At 42.6% G+C, this 12,900-nt stretch overlaps 1 protein-coding gene across 20 annotated transcripts in view; it reads right to left on the reverse strand.

Annotated features, from left to right (window-relative positions):
• The window catches only part of JAKMIP3 (Janus kinase and microtubule interacting protein 3), a 110,512-nt gene extending 106,598 nt beyond the window's left edge, over nt 1-3,914 (reverse strand). For all 20 annotated transcript variants that reach the window (XM_083741007.1, XM_083741010.1, XM_083741011.1 and 17 more), the window contains exon 1: nt 2,825-3,914. The gene's annotated coding sequence lies outside the window, so the exon portion shown is untranslated. The remainder of the gene's footprint in view (nt 1-2,824) is intronic.
• Nucleotides 3,915-12,900: the final 8,986 nt, after the last annotated feature.

The following is a 12,900-nucleotide window of genomic DNA, read 5'->3' on the forward strand; positions in this document are numbered from 1 at the left end:
AACCATTCATTTAGCTCTTCCTGAAAAGAAAAAAAACACTGAATACAACTTAAACAAGTCCTAGTGAAATTTAGAAGGAAGCAAAGGAGACAAATGAGGTAATGGAACATCAAGTAGAATTTACACAGAAATACACAATGGGATGAGTCACATAAAGTCTGATCAGTATACAAAGCTTCTTAAAATGTCATTTCTCACAATTTAAAGATGAACATTGACAAAATATGTGTATTTTGTCAGCGATATCAGGAGGAGCCTCAAGGATGTAGACGTTAAAAAAAAGTAAAGGGCCCCATGGATGATTAAGTTCAGTCAGATATGACTATGGGGTGCGGTGCTCATCTTGCTTCAGGCCAAGGGAGCCGGCGTTTGTCCACAGACAGCTTTCCGGGTCATGTGGCTAGCATGACTAAACCACTTCTGATGCAACAGAACACTGTGACAGAAGCCAGAGTGCACAGAAATGCCGTTTACTTTCCCACCACTGCGATACCTATTTATCTACTTATCTAATCTTATGTATATATCTTATACATATGTAAAATAAGATATATGGATAACCTAAGTCTCATCTATAGATGCAAATGCAGAATCTGAACTTTTGGCAATGGTTTTTGTGAGAATGGCAGAATTGGTGATTTACTTTTGATTTATTTTTATTTTTTGCAAAGAATGTCTAATGTGCTGGTGAGTTTTTAATGAGAGTTGACCAAACATACCGGTACTCAGAAAGTTGAAAAGAAAAATATTTTGGATATTTAGAAATTCAAATAAATGGGAGGGTTGTCCCCTTTGGGATATTCACACACTGTTCATTTGGGTAATCTGGGGTACTGGACAACAGAGACTCAGTAAATGGTGCTATTTTATATAATCAATGGGAGTCTGTTTTGTGCTCCAGTTCCTTTTGGAATATGCTCCAGTACCTTTTATGTTAACACACAATCTAAACTGCAACAGTTAATCATTCACCAATCTACATATCCTGTTATTGTAATGGACCATATATGTTGCAAGGTTTCTTGCAAGAGAAAACAACCCTTGTGGATTATAAATACCAAGCTAATCAGCTGTTAAAAAGTTGGTGGGCTCCACCCCACAATATAAAATTCAATCTGTTTTTGGAATATGGGTGGTTTAAGAACCCATGGGAAGTTTGCTGTGCTCAATTAATGCTGTTACTGCTAAAAGACTGTTGTGTCTTTTCAGGTGTCATCTAAAGATCATTCTGGAGACTCATCTATTTGCCCCCCCCCCCACCCAATGCTGAAATGAAATATTATGTATTAGTATACCCAACAAGACAGAGCTTGAGAATTCCCCTGGATGGTAGCAAATATTTCTGAGGTTGCTTATACAGTATAGTTAATCTCCTGAAATAAAATGCTGAAATGTATACCGGTGATTAGATACACAGAAGGGATAAAATGCTTGAAAAAAATGCAAGCCTAGGTTGTTATTTAAAATTATTATCTTCATACAGCAATCCACAATGAAAGCTTTCTTCAATTCGTCCGGCAGATTGAGGCCACCAAGAAAATCATCTCAAATGTTGCCATTTACATCTGTACTTCTGGGTCAATATTCTTGTGGGGATGGGGGAAGTTTTAACCTATCCATGTTTACTTGGATGTAAGTCCCATGGACTTCAGTGGGGTTTTGTCCCAGGTAGGCAGTTATCAGATTGCAGCCCTAAACATTGCAGTGGCTCTGTTTCTCAAGTGCTCTTCTAACATTTCGTCTTGAGCAGTTCCTACTGTCATATGTGTTGTCCTTGGTTTCTTATGAGATGCCTGACAGTTAATTTCATATAAGTAGTGGAAACTAAACTTTGAAGCGACAGCTCCCTCTTCCAAACCTTGCCTCCCTCCACCCTGGTCCTTCACATACACAGAGAGAACTCCCTACAAACCTGTATTTAAAGCAAAGGATGACATTGCTGACAACACAGTACTTCAGGAAGGTAAAGGCCAACAGCAGCAAATCAGAATGGAAGGCAGAAAGAAACTGTTCAATTCTCCCAAGGGAGCCATTGATGGAGGTGAATCCCATTGTACCAAGTCCCATCTTACCAGGATTGCTCAGAGGGGGGAAAGTAACAATAAAAAAAGAGAGAGAAAATATTTGCACCTGCTATCTTTGTACTCCAAACTCCACCTGCATTGTTGTATGCTGACTGCAGCTAGTGAGCTTTTATGAACTGGAAGGTCCAGCCACTTAATGGGCCAAACTGACATTTATCACTGACCAGGGAAACAGGGGTGATAAAGTGGGAAATTCCCTTTTAACTGCAGATTAAACCCCAGAGGGCTCTATTGTTATAGAAGAGAATTGAAGAGGTGTCCACAGCACACAGGAGCTCAGTGCAATTTGCTAGACTCCCTCTCCTCACCCCCACCCCCACCCCAAATAATAATGCTGATGCTCAATATGTGAAAGTGCAGGTGGGACCTTGTAACTAACAGCTCTACTCAGAATTTGTATCTGAAGCAACCAAATCAAAATGGGTGCAGCTCCCTATATTATGCAATAGAATATAACGCTGTGGATCTGGCAAGGCCTTTTATTTCCCATTAAAAATATTTTTCCCCCATAAAAGAAATAACACCACCAACCTATATTTATTACCCAGGCTACAGCCATCTGATACATCACACAAATCATGGCATAGCTTAGCATAGCATAGCATGCAAAAAAACACACCCGAGAACCTGGCAATGGATTAATTCCAGAATGCACAAGCAAGCAGTTATATAACTGTGTGTGCAAAGACACCGATACCATTCGGGTGCAGAAAGAGGCAAAAATATGCAGAGAGACTGACCTTACAGGCAAGTTCCATCATGATGGGCACATTGCTGGTCTGCTTTACCTGAAGGAAGCACCATTCCGTGTATTGCAGTGCACTTCAGCCTAAAACCTGTAGGTTTTTCCTAGCAGACAGGTTTAAAGCAGCATGGGGGGGGGGGGTTTGTGCGCGGGGAGGGGAATGGGAGGGGTTGCCATTCACCTTGCATTTTGCAAGAGGTTTAGCATTTTCTAACTGCAAAAATCAAGCAATCCAAAAGTCCGTTCTCTCCCTGCAGGTTATATATGCTCTTCTCCAAACGGCTTAGGACCAGATGTGATGCAAGCATGATTCGTCAAGTCTAGTCCAGCATTATTATTTTTTGGGGAGAGGGGGTGAAAGCAAGGGAGGGAGGGAGGGAAGAGGAGGAGGAGGAGGAGGGGTGGAATCGACCATACAGGTTTTGTTTTTTAAAAAAGCTGCTCACCAGGTACACACCCTGAAAGTGGAGACTCAGGCTAGCCTAACTGAGGCAAAGAGCTAGAGAGGGGTTTCACCAGCAGGTTGCAGTTGCCGGGCGATGCTCTGGATGCTCGCCTTCCTCCTGGGAAAAATGAGCTCACTGCGAGCATCCAACAGCCGCCCCTCAGCCATTGCAGTGACACTGCAGCTAGCAGCCGACTCCAGGCACGTCATCGGAGGAGCTCACTTGGAGAAACGGAGGCCCTCCCATTCAGGAAGGGAAAGGGAAAGGCGCTCGATCCAGCAGCAAGGCCAGCCCTCAGCTGCAGCCGCCTAATTCGCGGCTGGCTTTTCTCAAAGCGGAAAACAAATTCCTCTCCGGCATCCTAAGCAGGGTGGGGATTGTTGCTTCCACTCTCTGCGTTGCCAAGGTTACAGAAGCTTGCCTCCCTCTCCACCTCCCCTTCCTCTCCGCTGCCAAGTAAAGGATGTACCAGGACCCAGCCGAGACTGACATTTAAAATCCCCGTGGCTCCTCTCTCTGGCATTTGCAAGCAGCCAGAGAGACGGTCCGAGTTCCTCCTGCAGGGGTCCTCCGCAGACGTGGCCCGTCCGGGGCCAGGTATTAATCGATCACCTCTTCATTTTGAAATTCTTGTTTCTCTGCTCTGAAAGGATGCAGAGGGGAAATTGCGCTGGGGTCTTTGCAAATGTCTTTAAAGTATCCGGGCATGGCAGATAGCAGAACTCATCATTAACCCCTTGTAGGAAGCCCAGAGCTAGGGAGAAGGTCCCAGCTCCTTTGAGTTGTATTTATGTACTGCTTGTTTGTTAACTTTCCTTTTGGTCTGTGCTTACATGTTAGGTCTAAATTATTAATTTGCAACACTGAATGGGTGGACTTTGGCCTATTTGAACGTTCTGGTACCTTTTGTTAACTGCAGGTTTGTATATCTATAAGACAGGTGTTTTTTGTAAGGGTTTTTGGGCACAGCTCACTGTGGAAAAGCAGCACACAGGCACCCCCAAAACCCATGTTCTTCATCTACAACTCCCATCATCCTTGGCTAAACTGGTGTGGATGATTGGAATTGTAGTCCACCCACATTGGGGAACCAAGGTTGAAGAACACAGCCCAAAGCTAAATAATGTCTCAATGGGCTGTGACTTGTCCTACTAAGAAACAGATACAGTACTAAGTAAGGGAACTTGCAACAAAATGTTGCATCATGGAGAGCTCCTGTTTCAGATTCCAACCAAGCCCTTTTCAAGGATTCCCCATTCCATTGCCCTTCTCTTCCCCACCCCTATTTTCTCCCTCCCTTTCTGTCCCTCACTTGGCCACTGAGCATACTCAGTTTTGTTTTAGGTGGTCCCCCCCTTAAATTAACCAGCCAGCATACAACAGGAAACCTAAATGCCACATGCCACGTTGAAAGATTTCTTAGGATTATTGAACCTACTAAGGAATATCACAATGATACAAATACAGTGGTGTTTCTGTCAAATGCAGAGGTACCACAGCTAATTGCTTTTAAAAAAGAGTTCTCAAATATTCTGTAATTCTACTTTTAGTCGGCTTTGACATTTATAGTCGCTCCCTGAATTGTTTAGGGTTTTATAGCTCATTGCATCCATTAACAAAAGGCACCTTTGTGCATTGTCCATACTGTTCAATTGTGAAGTGCTCTGGAGAGGAAAGATGCATATATGCCCCTGTGTATCTGATAAATATCTTTAATATATAACCACAGCTGTGCAAGCCTCGTTGGACACTTATTCTGATGGTGTTTGTTTAATTCACTGTTGCCTGGCAAAACTCTAAAGGTCCACAGATGGGGTAACAGGTGGTTGGTAGCTATCCCTTTCTGTTTATGATGAGACTCGGGGTATTTGATGCAATGCCATTAATTTATAATGCACAGGCTTAATAGAAGCATCTACTTCTGCAAAAAAAAAAATGTTAGCAATTTGCCATAGATCTACTGCAAAATGATTTTACACCAGTGTGGTTTAGAACAGAAGAGGCGCTTTTTGAGAGTTGATGTAATTTAATGAAGTAGGTATGAACTGCAAAATTCCAAAATCTCAGCCAGACTCATATGGGTGGCCTTTGGTATCATCTTGCAATGATGATTTGTTTTATGGGATTAATAATACAGGATTGCTTTATATTATTTGTTCCAAGGCTTCCTAAGGGCCAAATCAGACATGTGTGCCAGTTAAGCTGTTACATGGAAAAGGGGTCTACTTTTTAATCACTAAAAAGAGTGTGGGGACAGCAGCAATATAAAGCTACCCAATCTGGCTTCTATTGCATTTATATTTAATGAAATTTATATGTTAGTTAGGTTTGTTTTTTAACAAACAAACAAAACAAAAAAACCCAATGTAAGTTTAATAAAATAATGTTAACTAGTCATAAGAAAATACTGATAAAATCAACAGACTTTGTTTAAAAAAACAAACAATACAGTTTTGAAAGCAAATATACAGTACATAGTAAAATTGCATGTCTGGATAGACATTTTTTAAATCTATCTACCACCTAAAGTTGATCTCCAACTTTGCTAATATGAAAACAACCCAGTTCCTATTTTCTATATTTCTAGAGGTGGGGAATCAATCATGGTATGTTTCTCATTACCAGTAGAACTCTAACCTGTGTGACACTTAGAAGCAGTGGCATAGTGTGGGTTGCCAGCACCCAGTACAAGGCAAGTGTCCTCTAAACCAACCGCTGATAGGCTGGAAAGAAGGGGGGAAAGCTCGGTGACCTACCTGAGTGGCAGCTGTGGTGCCCAATGAGTGTCAAGCACGGCAGAAAGCAGGATGGGGGATTGGTCAGGAGCGGGCATCTTTCTAAAGCCCATGCAGAGGGCACCCTAGCAACCGGCTGTCACCCAAATCTGCTTCTCAGTCTGCCCACATGAACATTGGGAGATTTGGGGGGGGGGTTGCTATTTTTTAAAAGTTATTATTACTACTTTCTTCTCTCTCTCTCTCTCTCTCTCTCTCTCTCTCTCTCTCTGAAATTTTGTGCTCCTAAGAATTTTACATGCAGTTCTGCTGGTTTATATACTTCTACTGCTCTTTTATCTTTTTTTGGAGGGTGGTATTTGTTTTAGGTTGTTTTATCATTTGAATGTGTATTATAAATGGCCTTGGGGATTTTTTAACAGTGTAAAATTAAAGCAGGAAGCATTTGATTAAATTACTTTTAGAAACACGTCAAGGAACAACACATCATCCCTTTCAGCCCAGAAGAAAAGAAGGAGTGAAGCATTACACAGCATGAGCCACAGAGTGGAATGGTGCCTTAAACAATAAGGGTATGTTTTGTGAATCTGAGCATCTGCACTAAATCTGAGCATTTTGAGACCAGATAGCATAAACTTCCATTTGGTCAACATCTGACCGCATGGAGAAAGTCATGAATTAGGACACACACGCCTTCTCTCTCTCTGCTGGATCAGGCCAAATGCCCTTTTCTTCCAGCATCCTCTTCTCACAGTAGCCATGCCAATACCTACGAGAAGCCCACAAGCAGGGCATGAGTGCAACAGCACCATCCCCACTTGCGATTCCCAACAACTGGTACATAAACGTGTTTATGGGACGTGGGTGATGCTGTGGTCTAAACCACTGAGCCTCGTGGGTTTGTCGATCAAGGTTGGTGGTTCGAATCCCCGTGATGGGGAGAGCTCCCATTGCTCTGTCCCAGGTCCTGCCAATCTAGCAGTTCGAAAGCATGCCAGTGCAAGTAGATAAATAGGCATCGCTGCAGTGGGAAGGTAAACAGCATTTCTGTGCACTCTGGTTTCCATCACTGTGTCCCGTTGTACCAAAAGTGGTTTAGTCCTGCTGGCCACATGACCCGGAAAGCTGTCTACGGACAAACGCTGGCTCCCTTGGCCTGAAAGAGAGAAGGATAGGAAGTTGTTGCCAGCTTGGCTAAGTAAATAGGGTGGAAGCTGAATGGTTATCTTAATAAACTACCCCACAGGTTTCCTGGCTTCTGTGACATTAGCATTATATCTGACTACACTGAGGCAGAACTGTGACTTCTTGTTGTTTTTAATTTCAAAATCTCAGTGAGGCATACGACAGGACAGATGATGCCTAAGCAGTAAAGTATGTGGCTCTGATCAGCATAACACACAAGAGACTGGCCAGATAACGATAGTAGGGAGCTCAATAGAACACTGTGACTTCTAATAAGTGAAAAAGTAGCTATTGCAGGTAGAACAGGCTTAGATGCAGTTAATTGTATCAGTGTGATTTATGCATCTCCAAAGTGGAGGAGAAGAATGGCAGGGCTGACTAGGAATGCTAGGAATGGAGGGGGAAAGCAGCAGCAGCAGCAGCAGCAAGAATGATATCCTACAGACATCAGATGCATCCAAAGATTATTTGTATGCAGCTGCAAAAGCCTTGAGCTGCCCAATACAAAGATACTCCCGTGGGCCCAAGCCTCTGAAAGTCTGAGCAGTGCTTAATCAATGCGGTTGACTACAAGCAAAGCTGCAATTTGTGCACTTGTTCATAGATGCTGACATGTGCTGGAGTCCTACGTTTTTTGTTTGCTGTCTTTCTTTGTTTCTTGTCTCTGGTGAGTTTTTCCTCTTGCCGCGTAGGGCAGATCCACACCATATGCTTAAAGCACCTCCAGCATACAGAGCACATGACACCCCCTAAGGAATCCTGGGAATTGTAGTTTGTTAAAGGTAATGAGAATTGTAGCTCTGTGAGGGGGAAGCTACAGTTCTGATGATTCTTTAGAGGAAGTCATGTGCTTTAAATGGCAAGTAGCAGTGTACATACTTTTCCCACCCCTTCCAATTTGCTGCCTGAGGCATGATGCTCAATGTGCCTCCTGGCAGGGCCGGCACTGTGGCCAATCAATGATCAATCAAAATAACCATTAAGTAATTACTTTTGTCTTAACACCATAGGAAGTCATTGTGTTGATTTCAGCTGGTGATTTTCTTTTCTTATTACTGCTGCACTTGTACAAAGGTGGGTCAGTATTACACGGGGTGCGGAATGAAGAAAATGTAGACCAAGTTGGTTCCCATAGAGATGCATTTGGAAGCAACTTTGCAGGCTCCCAGATCGATAGACCTTTACATTATTTATATCTCTTCAATCTACAGTTGCCAGATCTGGGGCATAGCTTTGATGTAGGCCGCTGTGGAAGGAAGGCTCACAGCCCAATTAGCCTTTGACATATATTTGACAGAATGCTTCAAGCCAAGTAGTACAATCCAGTGAGCAATATGGATGCTATCTGGACATTTAAACCAGTGTTTTTTCAAATTTCACGTTCCTATGGCATGTCAGTAAAATAAAGGAAAAAAATTCTTTCTTCAGGAATCACCTGATAGCCTTAGAGCCTAATACCAAATATGCCAATCCATATAATTTCTTCATATATAGCGGGGGTGGGAAACGTGGCTGCCCAGATGTTGTTGGACTACAACTCCCATCATCCTGACCACTGACTATACTTGGGCTGATGGGTGTTGTAAAGCCTCCTAGTGTCCCTATTTTCCAGGGACAGTCCCAGATTTACAGAAGCTGTCCCAGTTTGTGATTTGATCCTTGTATGTCCCACCTTTCCTTAGGACATCCCTATTTTCAATGGAGAAATGTTGGAGGATATGAAGTTATGTGACCCCGGAGCCAAGGAGATAAGTAACTATACAACCTTTAGAAGACATCTTAAGGCAGCCCTGTATAGGGAAGGTTTTTTTTAAATGTTTAATGTTTTTACATATGCTGGAAGCTGCCCAGAGTGGGGCAACTCAGTCAGATGGGTGGGGTATTATTATTATTATTATTATTATTATTATTATTGAATAGGACATCCTTATTGTCATTAGAGAAATGCTGGAGGGTACGGTGTTGAGACCAGGAACACACCAGTTTGCCATCCCTGATTAACTGTTTTGCTCACATAGTCCCTATGCAACAGACAGTGGAATGCTAAATAGGAATCCACAAGCAAGCAAACCAGGCATCATTTCTCAGTCAAAATAAATATTATAAGAACTCCCCCCACCGCAAACTGTGCCTGGCTGTCAGAAGGGTTTGATGTTCTGGTAAATGATTTGAACGTGTCCTATATTTGCACCTAACACACTCTCTGTCCAGATGATGTTTTGTTTTGGGCCGGCTAGGATGCTTACCTGGGACATAGTTCATCTTCCATGAAAGGTGTTCCTAACACGGGGTTGGGGGGGGGGACTGGACCTCCAGCTCCCATTAGGTTTTCCAATGTCACACAGGTACACTAGCCTGATACCTGCATGCCTGAAGGCCAAATCATACAATCCTATCCCCTCAAAAGGAAAAGATCACATGATGCAGCCCTCTGCATGTGCACGTGCAGAATGTTTGTGCCAAACATTACGAATGGGATGAAGGGCAGCATGCCTTCTTGTTTCTTTGCTCGGAAGACTTGAAGCCAGATGCAGCCTTCTAAGCTATTCTCTCCAGTCACTGCGATTCTCTCTAGCCACACCCCCTCTCCATAGGTCTTGCCCTCACCAGCCCTGCTTTGCATCCTCCTTGAGTGTTTTCACCTGCCATTTTCCTTTCTCTGGCTGGTGGGTAGGGGGTGTGCATAGCAACCAGAACACTGTACAGAAATAAGTACATGTGTTGCTCCACCCATTCTGCCCCCCTGCCCTGCCCCTGCTCACCACTAGCATCTTGTTCCTTGGAAAGTTGCACAGAAATGTTGCACCTCCCATGGAAAAGTGACTCTGGAAAGCCAGCTCAGCAGTGCTACTCTTTCAGAGTTCACACAACAAGGTAATGTACGTAGTTGGTTTGACCCATTGGAAACTTCCAAAATCCTTTGTAGGGCAATACTTTTACTACGCCAAACAAAATATCACATTGTGCAAGCTTTTGAGTTGTCTAAAATTGAGGCTAGATAGTAAACACAGCAGGAAGGAAGGAAGACGGAAAATGGACAGTGATTTCCTTATTTTCTCACCCAGGTGCCAATGGTGTTGCTGGACGGCAGAGGGCAACAGAGAGCTATTATGGAAGAATGCCAGTGTGTAATCTGCTATAAAATGAATGATCAGACATGGGTCAACTTGAGCAGTTTTGCATTTGTATGTGTGAGCACAGATTCAGAAGGGTGTTTATTAAGTCCTGGGCAGACATGGGCAAGATTTGATACAATAAGCAGCTAGTACATGTTCACATTTCCAGAAAGGGATCCCAGAACCTACCATATTAACTTGAATGTAATGTGCACCATTTTTGACCAAATTATGTCATGGAAAGTAGGGTTCGCATTAGACTTGATGGCACATTTACATTCACTAGCAAATACTTCTTTGGTTTCAAGGTTTTGAAAATTGAGGTGTGCATTAGATTCGATGGTGCATTAGATTCGCGTAAATACAATATCATGTTTGTTGAAGCCTAGTAGCATGGAAATATCTAAGTACTATTGGAAACAGATAGAGTTTGGGTGTGCATATGCATAGATTTTCTTTTCCTCTCATAAACCCCTCTCCCTCCAGAGTTCCCCTTCCCTGTGGTTTTTTTGTTTTTGTTTTTGCATCATCACCATCGTCATTTGACTTGTATGCCGTCTTTCCATAGTTAAAACCATGCTCAAGGCGCCTTACAGCACAAAAGAGTTTATATAATTACAAACATAACAAAAGTAGTCATAAACCATTTATTTATGGTTCGGCAACCATCAGCAACTACACAACCGTATCTGAACAATTTCCACATAAATCGCAAACAGATCTAAAAAGGAAGGTGTAAGAAAATTAGTATCAGCAACAGCAACAAAAAACCCCAAACAATATCCCAGCTGAAGAGTCTGTTCTGCAGCCTCAGCTTTTGCAGCTGCAGTCAGTGAGGGTCCTGCTCTTCCCAACCAGGTTGAAGAAAAGGCTTAGCAAGGCAGGAAGCAGGTCTTGCAGGACTCACAGCCAAGATGGTCTCACTTGCAACAGAATCTCATAGGACTGAAAGGAGAGTTGAGGCAGATAACTGTCCGTTCCTACTTGATTGCATTTAACTAGATAATGAGTCTATAAAATATTGGGTTTAGCTCCAATGACTAGCTATCTTCAGCCACAGAAATCACCTTTTTATCATTAAATGTGCTTCCCGGTTCTCAAAAGCAGCCTTTTCTCTGGCTCCTATGCACCAAGTAGTGTTGTTAAATTAGCAATCACCTATTTTTAGAACGTGCTTATTTTCCAGAGATGATTACAGTCTCAGTCAATATTTAAGGAAGATAACACAGTTTGCATTTGTTGGAGCCTGGGGTTTGTGGGTCATCACAGAGATTGTGGGGATTGATCTCAAGGCTACAGTTTGCTTCTTGGTTGATATAGGCAAGATCGTTGATAATCCAAGCAAATCTTCTCTGTGTGTGTGTGTGTGTGTGTGTGCGCGCGCGCGCATGTGCATCTACCGTATCTCACTGTGTTGGTTGAGTCATTCATAACAGCAATCAACAAAATTCTCCAGAATGCAAGTTTCTCCTTTTCAGACAGCCGTATTGCAACACCCAGGTCTTCCAGTCACTGAGACCAGCTGCTTTGGATGGGGGAAATGTGGATAATCAGATATAAGGATTAGTATGTCTGGAACGCAGTCTACTTGCTGGGTCACTTAGAAGGATTTTAAAGTGCAGATAAAGGTAAAGGTAAAGGGACCCCTGACCATTAGGTCCAGTCGTGACCGACTCTGGGGTTGCGGCACTCATCTTGCTTTACTAGCTGAGGGAGCCAGTGTATAGCTTCCGGGTCATATGGCCAGCATGACTAAGCCGCTTCTGGCGAACCAGAGCAGCATGTAAACTAAGGCCCAAATCTGTACCACATAGTCAAAGCATGTATAACTTCTCCCAAAGAATCTTGGGAACTGTGGTATATTAAGGGTGCTTAGAATTGTGGCTCCGTGAGGGAGGAACTACAATTTCCAGGATGCTTTGGGAGAAATCATGTGCTCCCCATTGGCCTGAACCAGAGAGCACACACACAAATGAGGCACGCTCAATGGAGTCAGCCTAGAAGACACTTTATTACCACCCATTAGGGAAGTGCATTTCATTTCATGCTGATGCTGTTTTCCCCAAGAAGTAGGAACAAAGGAAGCTTGCCTTACGCTGAGTCAGGCAGTTGTGGTTGTTTGGGTTACTAGGGGCTATTCAAAGCCAGTGATGGGAAGCCTGTGGGGCTTTCTAAATGTTGATGGGCTACCTATTGTTGTTGCTGCTGTTAAAAATACATTCATAAAAATAAAATAGTAATTTTTAAATATATATTGCTTTATGGGGTGATCAAAGTTGAAGTTTAACACCATCTAGAGAGCCACAGGGTGCCCGTTCCTGTTTTCAGCATTATTATTAATATAATTAATAACTATTATAATTTATTTACAACCCACACTTCTCCCTAAGATCCGGTGGCAGGTTACAGCATTAAAAAAATAGAAACTATTTAAAACAACTTGCAAGCATCAAAATAAGATGGGTCCATGGAATATTTCGTCAGGGCTGTTCTACCCACTTTTGACACTGACTTATGCAGTTTTATTAATTTTTATTATTAATTACATTGTTTTAAATGTGCAGTTTATATCTGACTTCATTTAGAAGT

This window comes from Podarcis gaigeae (genome assembly GCF_964106915.1).
Source record: "Podarcis gaigeae genome assembly, chromosome: 5".
Classification (NCBI taxonomy): Eukaryota; Metazoa; Chordata; class Lepidosauria; order Squamata; family Lacertidae; genus Podarcis; species Podarcis gaigeae.